At 44.6% G+C, this 13,128-nt stretch overlaps 1 long non-coding RNA gene and 1 pseudogene across 1 annotated transcript in view; one reads left to right on the top strand and one right to left on the bottom strand.

Moving 5' to 3' along the window:
• LOC128314949 (uncharacterized) overlaps window positions 1-13,128 on the top strand; it is a 152,569-nt gene that overhangs the window by 92,538 nt on the left and 46,903 nt on the right. The gene's annotated exons all lie outside the window — the stretch shown is intronic.
• On the bottom strand, window positions 948-2,076 carry LOC106978914 (GTP:AMP phosphotransferase AK3, mitochondrial-like; annotated as a pseudogene).

Below are 13,128 nucleotides of genomic sequence, written 5' to 3'. Positions count from 1 at the left end.
CCCCTTGTTCACACACACACACACACACACACACACACACACACTCAAAAATAAATAAACATTAAAAAAAATTTTTTTTTAATGGCTGGTCAGATTGCAGACACTGGCAGGATTTTTTCCCCTTAAGAGAGGATGTACGTGAACGCTCCCAGGTATTAACTTCTTTGGTCAGGAATAAAGAACTCCACCCTCAGCAAACTGAATTACTTTTCCTGGTCCTTTTCCCCTCTCATATAAAACTTTTTCATTGCTACACCTGCTTACTCATTATGGCTACTATATTGTCAAGGAAATTTCCCACCAAGGATGCTGGATTTATTTCTATCTTCTGAGGACAAAGTATGTGTATTTTACATCGTGTTATAAGTTTTTCTTCTTATTTTTAAGTATGTTGTTACTCTTCAAGGCAGAATGATCAGAAGAACTGGCAAGCAGATCCTAAAGACACATTTCTTAACCGCGTAACCTCTGAAAATGCAACATGTCATTTACATTTTCACTTAGGAAAATTCATTCAACTCTGGTACTTATCCAAGAGCTTGTATCATAATGTCAATTTCTAACATAAGTTATATCCTTCAGTGCTCATGTATTTTCAGGAGAAAACAAGTCATATCCAAGTAATATTTTCCTAAATGTTATGTGATACATTTTTATAGCAACTTGAAAATTCTGAGTAAACTGAAAGTGTGTTTAACAACAAAATAAATGCAGCTTATACAGCCACCTTATAGGTTTCTTAGTTTAAATAAGGCAACAGTAAATTTGCATTCTGTACTGAATTTATAAATCCAGCTATTTTTATCTGAATCTATACATACAGAATTTTATAGATACAGCATCTCACAAAACCATGCCCCATGTGCTGGAAATGTGGGTTTTTTTGGTTTTGTTTTTGTTGTTGTTGTTTGTTTTTTGGGTTTTTTGTTTTGTTTTGTTTTGTTTGGCATCTGGCTATACAAAAGCCTCTGATGAATTAGATACTTTCTCCAAATTCATATAATGTAATTTTTTACTTTTCCAGAAAAATAGGAAACCAATCACTTTTTCCTCCTGAGCAAAAGTCCTATTGCTACCAATTGCTCTTTTAATCTTGCTCTAAGAGAATTTTTTAAGCTTGGACATTTTGAATTGTGCCCCCATAGCTGGATGAAACACACCAGGAAATCTCCAAAGACAAGTTTCAGCAAGAGACTCATTTGGCGGATCCTTACAAAATAACAAAGTAACATCCACAGAAACGCAACTAATATAACTTTCAAGGAATTCGTACATGGCGGAGTACTTAGAACAAGGAAGTTGTAAACGAAAAGAAGAAGAGATTCTGTTCATCTTGCTAACTGCCAGCCAGCGTGTGTCCTCATGGAATAACCGATGCTTTCGGGTCTATTTGTGGAACTTTTGTTTGCAGGAGAGCATGCATACAGGGCCAGATCTCGTAGGTCTCTGTTCCGGAGAATGTTTCCAACACTCCCTTCTTCCGGTAATATTCCAGGACAGGTTTGGTTGGTCTTCGTAAACCTTCAGCCTCTTGATGAGCGTCTCTGGTCTATCATTCTCACGCTGAACGAAAGGCTCGCCGGTCAGATCGTCCACGCCAACCACTTTGGGAGGTTTGAATTCGAGGTTGTAGACGCGCCCACTTCCTGGATGAATCCAGCGAGCAGAGAGGCGTTGCTGGATGACCTCAGAGGGCACGTTCAGGTTCAACACCAGGTGTATCTGATAAACTCTATCCAGGGCCTCAGCTTGTCGCGGTGTTCTGGGGAAACCACACAACAGCCAGCTCTCCTGGCTGAAATTTTTCAGCTCGTGAAGGGTCACTCGGGTCATGACGTGGTCCGGGATGAGCTTCCCCTGGTCCATGAAAACCTTGGCGAGCACACCGATCTCTGTGTCCCTCAGCATGTTTTCTCGGATCAGGTCCCCGCTGGAGAACTTTTTCAGCCGGAAGTGTTTGGTGATGCGCAAAGCCAGGGTGTGCTTGCCGGAGCCCCGGGCGCCGGGGATCACCGGGTGCAGGAGCCGCCCCGACGCCCCCATGGCTGCTGGGCAAGACCTGGCTACAGACGGTTGGGCCCGGACTCGGGCCGCGTGCGCTCTGCAAGCTGCGCGCCCGGCGACGCGCTCCGGGGCCGTGGGCGGCAGGTGCAGCTCAGTGCAGCAAGGAAGCAACCCCGCAGTGCAAGCGGGGACTGCACTCTGACCAAGAGCACGTTCGTAACTTGGAAGATGGAGCCAAGAAATCCCCCTTTTCACCATGCAGGAGAAAAGATGGTAAGTAGGAAAGGAAACTCCGGGAACATGGGGTGTAGATTCAAAGTTCCACCATTCACACGCAGAAAATGGAGAGGGTGGAGGGATACAGTATTTAAAGAAATGATTCAAGAAAGAATACACAAGAATTTCCTAGAGTTAAAGAATGGTATGAGTCGCAGGAATAGACATTCCAGAACACCGAGAAGAAAATATTGGCAAAGGTGTGAGTAAATAGAGCTCACACTCCTCGGGTGCGGTGTGCCCACAGTTAGTTTGGAAGGCAACTTGGCTGTGGCTATTGAAGTTTATAAAACTGCTTCTCAGTGTCTTAAGATAAACCCTCAAAGTAAAACAAGAAGACATATGTAGAATGTTCCCTTCAGCCCCATTTATATAGACCAGCAGAAAAGGGTTAACTATCTAAATAGTCATTAATAAGAGAATACCTGGGGCACCTGGGTGGCCCAGCCGGTTGAGCTTACGACTTCCGCTTAAGTCATGATCTCCTGGTTGGTGAGTTCAAGCCCCACATCAGTGCAGAGTTGCTAGGGCTCCTCTGTCCCCCTCTCTCTGCCCCTCCCCTACTTGTGCTCTCTCTCAAAAATAAATAAAACGTTTAAAAAAATAATAACAAAGAAAGAAAGTAGACAAGGGAGCTGTAGCCTGTCTAGCGCTTCGTAGGCTACAAAGAGAGCGATCTCCGTGTGCTAACGTGAAAAGATTTCTAAGACGCTGTAAATGCAAAATGTTGCAGCCCCATGTAATTTATATTTAATTTATGTTAAAGTATGTTGCAGCTTATATTTAAATATACGGGGGGGGGGGTGGCGGCGGGGAATGCCTGGGGGGCTCAGTTGGTTAAGCCTTTGACTCTTGGTTTCAGCTCCGGTCATGATCTCACAACTCGTGAGTTCGAGCCCCACATCCGGCTCTGTGCTGAGCCGCAGAGCCTGCTTGGGATCCTCTGTCTCCCTCTCTCTCCCTCAGCCCCTCTCTCACTCATTCACTCCCTGCCTCCCCCCCTCCCCCCCCCCCCCCGACTCCCCACCAGCTCTCTCAAAAATAAATAAATTTTAAAACTCAAACAAACCAACTGGGAAGTGAACTGGGAAGCCAGGTTTCAAGCAGTGGAAAGACAACTTGATTTTCTGTTTTTAAAAGATTGCTCTGCCTGCATGTGGAAGGAGAATTCTGCAAGAATGTTTTTCTGCTGTTAGCAGGCTATCTCAGCAGGCCAGCAGAGAGATGAGAAAGGACACATTTACCTTTAAGCCCCTTTTCATTTGTCAGTGGGCCACTCCTCTACTTGATTTCCATGTAGGATTTTTATGCTGATCGATCACTTCCTCGGAAAGATGCTTTAGGTTTATGACACAAGCCATGGAACAGTTGCCTCCTCAGCTTTGTCTTGGGTGGTCCATTTGGCTCAGTTCAGCATCTGAATGTGGATCATATGGAAGTAATCCTAATTAGAAGACTCCAGGGCCTCCAACCCTGCGTCCACGTCACTTCTCAGAAAGTTCCATAAAAATGACGTGATGCGTTGTTCTCATCCCATAAGCAGAGAGAGAAAGCTTTTTCCAGAGTAGAGATTGGGGGAGTAGAAGCATAATTTCTGTATTTGTATTTTGTGGCAGTAAAGTGGAATGTTTGCTCTAATTGCTCAGACTTTTAAAAAATTGTTTCTGGGGGCGCCTGGGTGGCGCAGTCGGTTAAGCGTCCAACTTCAGCCAGGTCACGATCTCGCAGTCCATGAGTTCGAGCCCCGTGTCAGGCTCTGGGCTGATGGCTCAGAGCCTGGAGCCTGTTTCCGATTCTGTGTCTCCCTCTCTCTCTGCCCCTCCCCCGTTCGTGCTCTGTCTCTCTCTGTCCCAAAAATAAATAAACGTTGAAAAAAAAATTAAAAAAAAATAAAAATTATTTCTGATATTTGGGATCTTTAAGTTAGTCATATAATCTCTTTAAAAATTTTTTTAAAAAATGTTTATTTATGTTATTTGAGGCAGAGAGAGAGAGAGGGCTGTTGCATGGCGGAGGGGCAGAGAGAGAGGGAGAGAGAAAATCCCAAACAGGCTCCTTGCTGTCAGAGCAGAGCCCAACACAGGGCTTGAACTCACGAACCGTGAGATCATGACCTGAGCCGAGATCAGGAGTCAGATGCTTAACCGACTGAGCCACCCAGGTGCCGCTGTATGATCGCTTTTATTGTTGCTGTATTCAAAGGAGTTACACTGAATACATAAGAAGAGTCAGAAGGTATGCAGATATTTAATAGAAATTTGGCACGTATCCTCCAGCAAAGGAAAAAAAAATGGTGTTATAATTGAAACAGTATCTTTGCATAATACTAATTGCTGTGTCTAATAAAGGAGCACACTCTCACCGCCTTTTAATTATATACACAAAAAGCGATGCCACCCAGGTCTTTCTCTCCTCCTGGATAGATTTAGACTTCTAGTATATTCAACCTTTCATTGAGACACCTAATTTGGTACCAGAATCTGATCTCAGAATACCCCAGAGAGTATCTTCAGAGAGTAGGTAGCATTGGCTGTGCTCCAGGCGTGAGAGGGAGAGGATGTGCTCCCCAGCGGCTTAGAACAGGCACAGTCCATGTTGGAGTGGAGGCACACGTCAGACTCCTAAAGCACAGGGTCATTTCTGGCTCCTGAGACCACCTCGTTCCTTCCTTCTTTTCCCAGGCTGATAGCACTTAACGCCGCTGAAGACACTGGTTATAAAACTTTTCTCAGCAGCACCCGGCAAGGGATTCTCTGACCAAAGACATAAAAGCCAGCGGCCAGGTAATAGCGTTTAAGACATTTGGCCGCACTTAGAAAATGCCCAGTGCCCACCATATACGATTGTGGACTTTCGCTGAAACTTACTAGGTGTTGTTCACAATAACAGAAGCCAAATGGTGTAGCAGTAAAAGAAAAGCAGAGGGAGCTCCTCAGATGAGGCCTGTTTGTGCAACCCCAATCATTTTGGGGTGAAAATTTCCAAGTTAATTTATTGCCCGCTCTAGGGAGAGTTAGCAGTTATAGGGTATCCACGGAGACACAGCTGGAAGCCACAAGGGTGATGAGAAGCTTGATAATCACTCATTCATCAATTCGGCAAACTTAAGTTGGGCATTTACATCTGTGACTTACTGTTCTAAGCACAGGGGATGCAACCCATGTGAAAGAATGAAGCCTGAGTGTCTGTCCCCATGATACTCACCTTCTAGTAGGTATTATGGGATAGTGTTTCCTAGAGTGTGACAGCTTCTCTGGGGAATGTGAGATGGTTTTAGGTCTCTGCGTGAGAACATTCCCCTCCCCACCTCCAGATTTGATAAGTTTTGTTTTATTTTATTTTTTAAACTATCATGAAAATGTCAAAGACACATGAAATTAGACAATGGTACAGCCCCAGGCACTCGATATCTGGTTTCATAATGATCAATGTTTTGCCAATGTTGTTCTTATTTTTTTTCTGGAGTATTTTCCAATCCTGTTCTTTTTTTCCCCGTAGGGTATTTTAAATAATAGCGTTTTTCATTTTGATGGTGCATATGCATGTTTTAATGTGTGTAAGGAAAAACATAACTAGTGCTCAAACCTAATATTTGGGAGTATTCTTGCTTAGGACAAAACTATACTAGAAATTTAAGTTTTAAAACTGGTACACAGGGGGGTGGGCAGCGCCTGGCTGGCTCCATCCGTAGAGCATGTGACTCTTGGTCTTAGGGTTATGAGGTCAAAGCCCATCTTGGGGGTAGAGTTTACTTAAAAAAAAAAAATTAAAACTGGTGCATAGATATGGCAAAGTCCAACAAGTGAGTACATAAATGACTGACATTTGTTAACTATTGATAGAAGTGATAAGAAATGAAGAGGAGAGGGTAGACATTCCCCTTCATCTTCTTCCCTCATGAGGTTAGGATGGTCAGAAGAGATTCCTTCAAAAATAAAATAAGATAAAAACAGAGAGGGAGGGAGACCATAAGAGGCTCTTAACTATAGAGAACAAACAGGGTTGATGGGGGGGGTGGGGGGATGGGTGACGGGCATTAAGGAGGACACTTGTTGGGATGAACACTGGGTGTCGTATGGAAGTGATGAGTCACTAAATTCTACCTCTGAAACCAATACTACACTATATGTTAACTAACTTGAATTTAAATAAAATCTTGCAAGAAAACATAAAATAGGGGTGCCTGGGTGGCTCAGTCGTTTAAACATCCGACTCTTGGTTCTGGCTCAGGTCATGATATCATGGTTCATGAGTTTGAGCCCTGTGTTAGGCTCTGTGCTGACAGCATGGAACCTGCTTAGGATCCTCTCTCCCTCTCTCTCTCTCTCTCTCTCTCTCTCTCTCTGTCCCTCCCCCATTTGCTCTCTATTTCTTTCTTAAAACAAAGAAAAATACACTTTGAAAAATAAAATAAGAGAAAAAGAAAAAAAGAAGAGATTCCTTCTTCTATGAAAAGTGCTTAGCACCACGCTTGGCACTTAGTAAGCACCTACAGAAGAGAAGCTGATGTTGTTTTCGGAAGGCATCTTTGATTCCAAAGAACTGCTGCTGGCTAACATTTATTAAGCACTTACTGTATACACACACTGTTGTCGGAGAGTACAATACCTCAGGGCGCCTGGGTGGTTCAGTCGATTAAGTGTCTGACTTCGCTCAGGTCATTGATTTTGTGGTTCACGAGTTTAAACTCCGAGTCAGGCTCTGTGCTGACAGCTCAGAGCCTGGAAGCTGCTCTGAAGCAGGTGTGTTTTGCCTTTTGCTCTGAAGGTCAGGTGTGTTTTTCTGCCTGACTCCCGGAACGGCCAGGAGGCAGCTGGGGAAAGAACCAGTTTGGAGGCCTCATGTACACCGGACTCTATCATTTTGCTAACATGGTGACCTTGAACATTTTACTGCGCTTTTTCTGAGCCTCTGTTTCTTATGCACAAAATGGGGACAATCATGCTAACCCCCCAGTTTTCAAGCATGAAGTGAAATAATTGGTATGGCGATCTGACCCTGTGGACACTCAACTAAATGTGCTATATTCACACAGCACTACCAAGGCATGTGATTTGGAGCGATCCTCTTCCCTCTTTGGGTCTTGGTATTCTCAGCTGTAAAAATAATGGGGTTGACTCTTAAAAGTCCTGCTAGGGAGAATGTTCCAGAATTCTAAAAAAAATTTTTTTAATGTTTATTTGTTTTTGAGAGAGAGAGAGAGTGTGTGACTGGGGGAGGAGCAGAGAGAGAGGGAGATGCAGAATTTGAAGCAGGCTCCAGGCTCTGAGCTGTCAGCACAGAGCCCACCTAAGGCTTGAACCCACGAACTGTGAGATCATGACCTGAGCTGAAGTCGGACGCTTAACCGACTGAGTCACGCAAGCGCCCCTAACATTCCAGAATTCTATTCTGATTGGACCACAATAGATATTGCTGACTCTGAAGTTAATGAAAGTAAGTAGATAAACGTCCTTCCAGTGTGATTTTATTTGTAATTATTTCTAAGTGTTGTAGTCTGGATTTCTTAGAGAGCAGAGCCGGATAATAGTGTGTTTCTGCTGCTTTGTCAGGAGCACAATATCGGGGAGCAGAAGCCAGAGAATAGGTGATGTAGGAACGAGGCAGAGAGGAGAGACATTTGAGCAGAGAGATAAGTGAGCTGGTTGCCACTAAGTATTGCCAGTGGGTTTATTTCAGCACCCTCTCTGAAAAGCTGCATCTCGGAGCAGCCTGGAGTGAAAAAAAAAAAGAATAAATTTATCTACCAGTTTCCATCTCCCGTCACATAACACTCACACCATGAGGTGTTAATTCCCCTGCAGTTCTGGGCTGCGCGATTCTGGGCTCTGAAGCAGGGTCCCTTGGTGTCCCCCATCTTGATGTTAACAGGGAAGCCAAGATGCGAGATGAGAGGTGCGTGCATGGGTACGAGGCTGGGCTCTGGGAGGGTGAGCCTGGAAGAAGTAGTTGGGGCTGGTTGCCATCGTAGAGTTTGAAACTAGAGACAGGCGAGGCTGAGAGTCCAAAGTGGTCTCAGTGTGCGATCAGCTTCCAGACAGGATGGGAGGGGGCTTCCTTATACAAAAAGGACAGTCATGAAAGAGGAAATAATTTACAAAAATACCCAAAAAGGGACCTCAGTTTTGTATCCTGAAGGGGAGGATAATAATAGCATGTACCCATAAGGTAATTAAGAAGTGATAGGAATTCAAGAAGTTAATATGTGTAAAGCGTTTAAAATATATGTGCATACAAAAGCCACTGTGTAGCTGTTTGTTTGAAAAAATAATAAAATACGGGCCAGGTGAGCTCAGGCGATTTCTCCAACTGTGCATTAATTTTACCGCTAAGCTTTCTAGCTGTGAAGGAAAAAGGAGAATATGGCAGGTTTCGTAATTTATATCATCTGATCAAAATGAGCCTGCTAATTCGGAAAGAGAGCCAAGAGTTTACCCGGCATGAAAGGCCAGAAGAGATTGATTCCAAAGGACATTAAAAAGCAAAATAAAGAGGGGCTCCTGGGTAGCTCAGTCGGTTAAGCATCCGGTGCCTGATTTCGGCTCAGGTCATGATCTCGCGGCGCGTGGGTTCGAGCGCTGTGTCAGGCTTGGCACTGACAGTACAGAACCTGCTTTGGATTTTCTCTCTCTGCCCCTCCCCCATTTGCATTCTCTCTCTTTCTCTCTCTCTCTCTCTCCCAAAGATAAATAAATAAGTAGCAAAGTAGTAATATTTTCAAAATGTTTAAGACGTGTAGAAGAGTGTCTCGAGTCTTTCGCTGATACTTTAGCCAGTAGATTCAGATTACTTCTGAAAGCTAAGATAAAGGGACTCGGATTTGAAGCGTCTGTTGTGTTGTCCTGAATCAGCGGCTCTCCACCGGAGGCAGTCTTGCCCCTCCCCCCAAGGGGACATTTGGCAATGTCTGGTGATATTTTTAGTTGTCAGAACTGAGGCCAGGGCTGGGGTGGGTAACGCTACTGGCATCTAGTGGATAGAGACCAGGGATGCGGTGAATATTTCATGGGACGTACCTACACTAAAAAAAACAAAAAAACAAAAAACCATCTTGTCATTTATTTGAAATTCACATTTAACTGAGACCATTACATTACAAAATTTTTTTTTTAACGTTTACTCATTTTCGACAGAGAGACACAGAGGACTTAGCAGGGGAGGGGCAGAGAGAGAGGGAGACACAGGATCCGAAGCAGGCTCCAGGCCCTGAGCTGTCAGCTCAGACGGAGGCTTAACCGACAGAGCCACGCAGGCGCCCCAAGACCCTTACATTTTAATCTGCTACCTCTAGCAACCCTAGCTGCTCAACTTCCGGCAGCGCACAGGACAGCCCTCCATAGCAAAGGATGATCAGGTCCCCAAATTTGAATTGTACTGAAAATTGCAAAATCCTGCCCTCAGTGGAGTATAGATCTTTGCAGGCTTCCTAGAGGAATGGGGACATAGTGTGGATGTTAAAATGTCTTTTGTTTAAGATTAGTTAGCTGACCACTAATTTCAGGTCAAAACCTGGCCTCGTTTATTTCTATCTGCGATGTTAATGGAAGCTTGAGTCCTCTCTCCAGCAAACAACTGACAAGGTGGACATTGTATGGGAAGCTTCTTGAACACCCTCATTTCTCGTTAAATATCTCCTGTCCCCAAATCTTGATTCTAGAAATAGCTATCTCTCTTGCTTATAGGGTGAAAACAACCCATCACGTCATTTTTATGGCTCTTTTTTGAGGTCATTCAAGGAAAAGAGATTTGGGGAAGGTGCTATATGCCGTCTTCGTGTGAGATTAAGTAAAGGTTGGGGGGCTGACTGAGTGAAAAGCTGTCTCAGAGAGTGGGGTGAAGTCCATTTTCCAGAGGGGACCCCATCGCTTGACGGGGCTGTGAGGTGGTGTTTGTTGGATTCCAGGGAGGGCGAGAGGCACGTGGTCCTGGGAGAAGGTTGAAGAAAAGACTTCCCTTCTCTGGCTGCTTATCACCCTGGCTCACGTCATACTGCTTTGGGTTTATGAGACACTCCTCCGTGTAACAGAAACCCAAGAATTCCCCCGTGATATACATCACCAAGAAAATATTCTCTGAGTAGAGCCAGACAAGGTCACAATTTGAACTCCCTCACGAAGATACCGATGAGTTAACCCCTCACCTGCACCTGCTTCCCAGGCCTGGCATGAGGTACGCAGGGACTGTGGTGTCTTCGGTTGTTCAGAGGACAGGCTTCACATTCAGCAAACTACAGTAACTGTGTTTCTAACCCCGAGATGGGAAATAATAGATATATGGGAAAATCAACTGCCAGCTGCTGTCCTCAGCTAAATTGCTTGTTTAGAGTGCTGGTTCACATGAGGTTATGATGTCTTAATCCACATCCATATTTTTTTCCACTAAATTTATTTACTTATTTTTGAGAGAGAGACAGAGCAAGTCAGGGAGGGGCAGAGAGAGAGGGAGACACAGAATCCCAAGCAGGCTCCGTACTGTCAGCTCCGAGCCGGACGCGGGTCTCAAACTCACAGACCGTGAGATCATGACCTGAACTGAAGTCGGACGCATAACTGACCGAGCCTCCCAGGCACCCAATCCACATCCATCTTATTTGGCCTTTTCATAGCCATGTCTTAGCTGTGGCAGCTGGCCTCTGTGTCTCCTGCACCCTACCGCAGTGAGGGAGATGAAAGGCAGAACCATCCGTTTGTGGTGTGGTGTGACGAACTCACAGCCATCCTCCCCCGTGACCCTGACTCACCTAGAAAGGATTCAGTTACAGTTAGTGTCCTCTGTTCAAAGGGCAGGGAACTTTATCATCCACTTGTGAAAGCTCGCCATTAAAAAACAGGTGAAAGTATTAATCTATTTTTTTGTGATTGAAGGGTTGGTTTCAGTTTTCTGAAAAACTGACCTCCACCATGCATCTGCTTTTCCATCCGTGCTCGGAAACAAGGTGCCGTGGTACTTTTTGTGGGGCTTGAACTCACGACCCTGAGAGCAAGACCTGAGCTGAGATCAGGAGTCGGACACTGACTCTTGACTGAGCCATCTAGGCGCCCTCCCCACCCCCATTGTACTTTCATAATGTGTTGTGATTCCCAAAGGCACACCTGACTCCTCGCTGGTTTCATTTTGAGATGGAGGGTTCTTGATGGCACACAGTCCTTTTCTAAATATATTTTTATTAACAGAATTTTTTTAATGTTTACTTTTGAGGGAGGGTTAGGGGCTGAGAGAGAGAGAGAGAGAGACAGTGACAGAGAGAGGCAGAGGATCCAAGCGGGCTCCGTGCTGTCAGCACAGAGCCTGATGTAGACCTTGAACTCATGAGCTGTGAGATCATAACCTGAGCTGAAGTCGGACGCTTAACCAACTGAGCCACCCAGGTGCCCTACACGCAGTCCTTTTACAAATAAACTTTTCTGATGGAATAATGTCAGAGGTATAGAAAAGCTGCATTGATAGGACAGAGCGATTTCATATATCCCCTATCAGCCAGTGTCCCCCTATTGGTAACAGCTTACATAACCCAGGTACGTTTGTCCCAACTGAGAAACCAACCCTCGTACGTTACTGTTAACTACACTCCAGACTTAATTCAGATTTCACTGTCTCCTGTATGTGTCCTCTGGTATCTGACGGTGGTTTCTCATTCTTGCTTTCTTTTTAATAGCTGACAGTCTTGAGTACTGGCCAGGTGCCCTGAGAGTGGGTCTGTTGTTTTCACGTGATTAACTGGGATTATGGGTTTTTGGAAAGGGTACCACGAGAAGTGAAGGGCCCTTCTTGTCACATCATATGAGGGTTACATGATACCATCTAATATGTCTGGTGATGTTAACCTTCGTCACCTGGTGAAGGTGGTATCTACCAGTTTTCTCCAGTGTACGGGTCCTGTTTATCCCTTTCTCTCCTCTGTCTAGTCTTTGGAACTGTTTCACTAAGCCCAGCCCACCCTTGGGAAGGATGGGGTTAAGTGACACCTCCTGGAGGGGTGGGGGGTATCTATTTATATTATTTGGAATTCTTGTGTAAGAAAGATACAGTGTACAGCCATTTTAATAATTTTATTATTATTATTTTAAATGTTTAGTTGAGAGAGAGTGTGCATGAGTGGGGGAGGGGCAGAGAGAGAGGGGGACACAGAATCCGAAGCAGGCTCCAGGCTCTGAGCTGTCGGCACAGAGCCCGACACGGGGCTCGAACCCACATACCATAAGATCATGACCTGAACCGAAGTCAGATGCTCAACTGACTGAGCCACCCAGGTGCCCCTTAATGAAATATTTTACATAAATACATCTGCCAAGCTCCCAGGTTTAACAGATGTTAACACTTTGCCAAATAGGCACGAGCTCTTAATTTTAACTAAATTTTAACAAATCATTATTGATATGGTTGAGGTACGGAGAAATACGAATATGTCTCCATCACCCCCTTCTCCTCCCTCCTTCCCTTCAGGTAACAACTAGCTCTCTCCATAGTATCTCTGTAAGAGGATTTTCAGTATTTCTGTTTCATCATGCATCTTGCCCTCTTCACGCAACTTGATGCTTCTGTAAAGCTGACGAATGTATATGGGAAAGCATCTTAATCCTACTGGTAAATTGCCTCCAAATCACTTTATGAGCTGGGTTCTTTGTTTTTTGTTTGTTTGTTTTGCTTTTTAAGATAACCTATCTTTTTTTTTAAGTTTGTTTGTTTGTTTGTTTGTTTATAGAGAGAGTGCACATGAACAGGGGAGGGACACAGACAGAAGGAGAGAGAGAATCCCAAGCAGGCTCCACATTGTCAGTGCAGTGCTCGGTGTGGGGCTTGAACTCATGAACCCATGAGATCATGACCTAAGCTAAAACCAAGAGTTGG

The sequence above is a fragment of the Acinonyx jubatus genome, chromosome A1, assembly GCF_027475565.1.
Source record: "Acinonyx jubatus isolate Ajub_Pintada_27869175 chromosome A1, VMU_Ajub_asm_v1.0, whole genome shotgun sequence".
NCBI lineage: Eukaryota > Metazoa > Chordata > Mammalia > Carnivora > Felidae > Acinonyx > Acinonyx jubatus.
The sequence above is the reverse complement of the archived record's forward strand: the minus strand, read 5'-3'. Positions and strand labels throughout refer to the sequence as shown.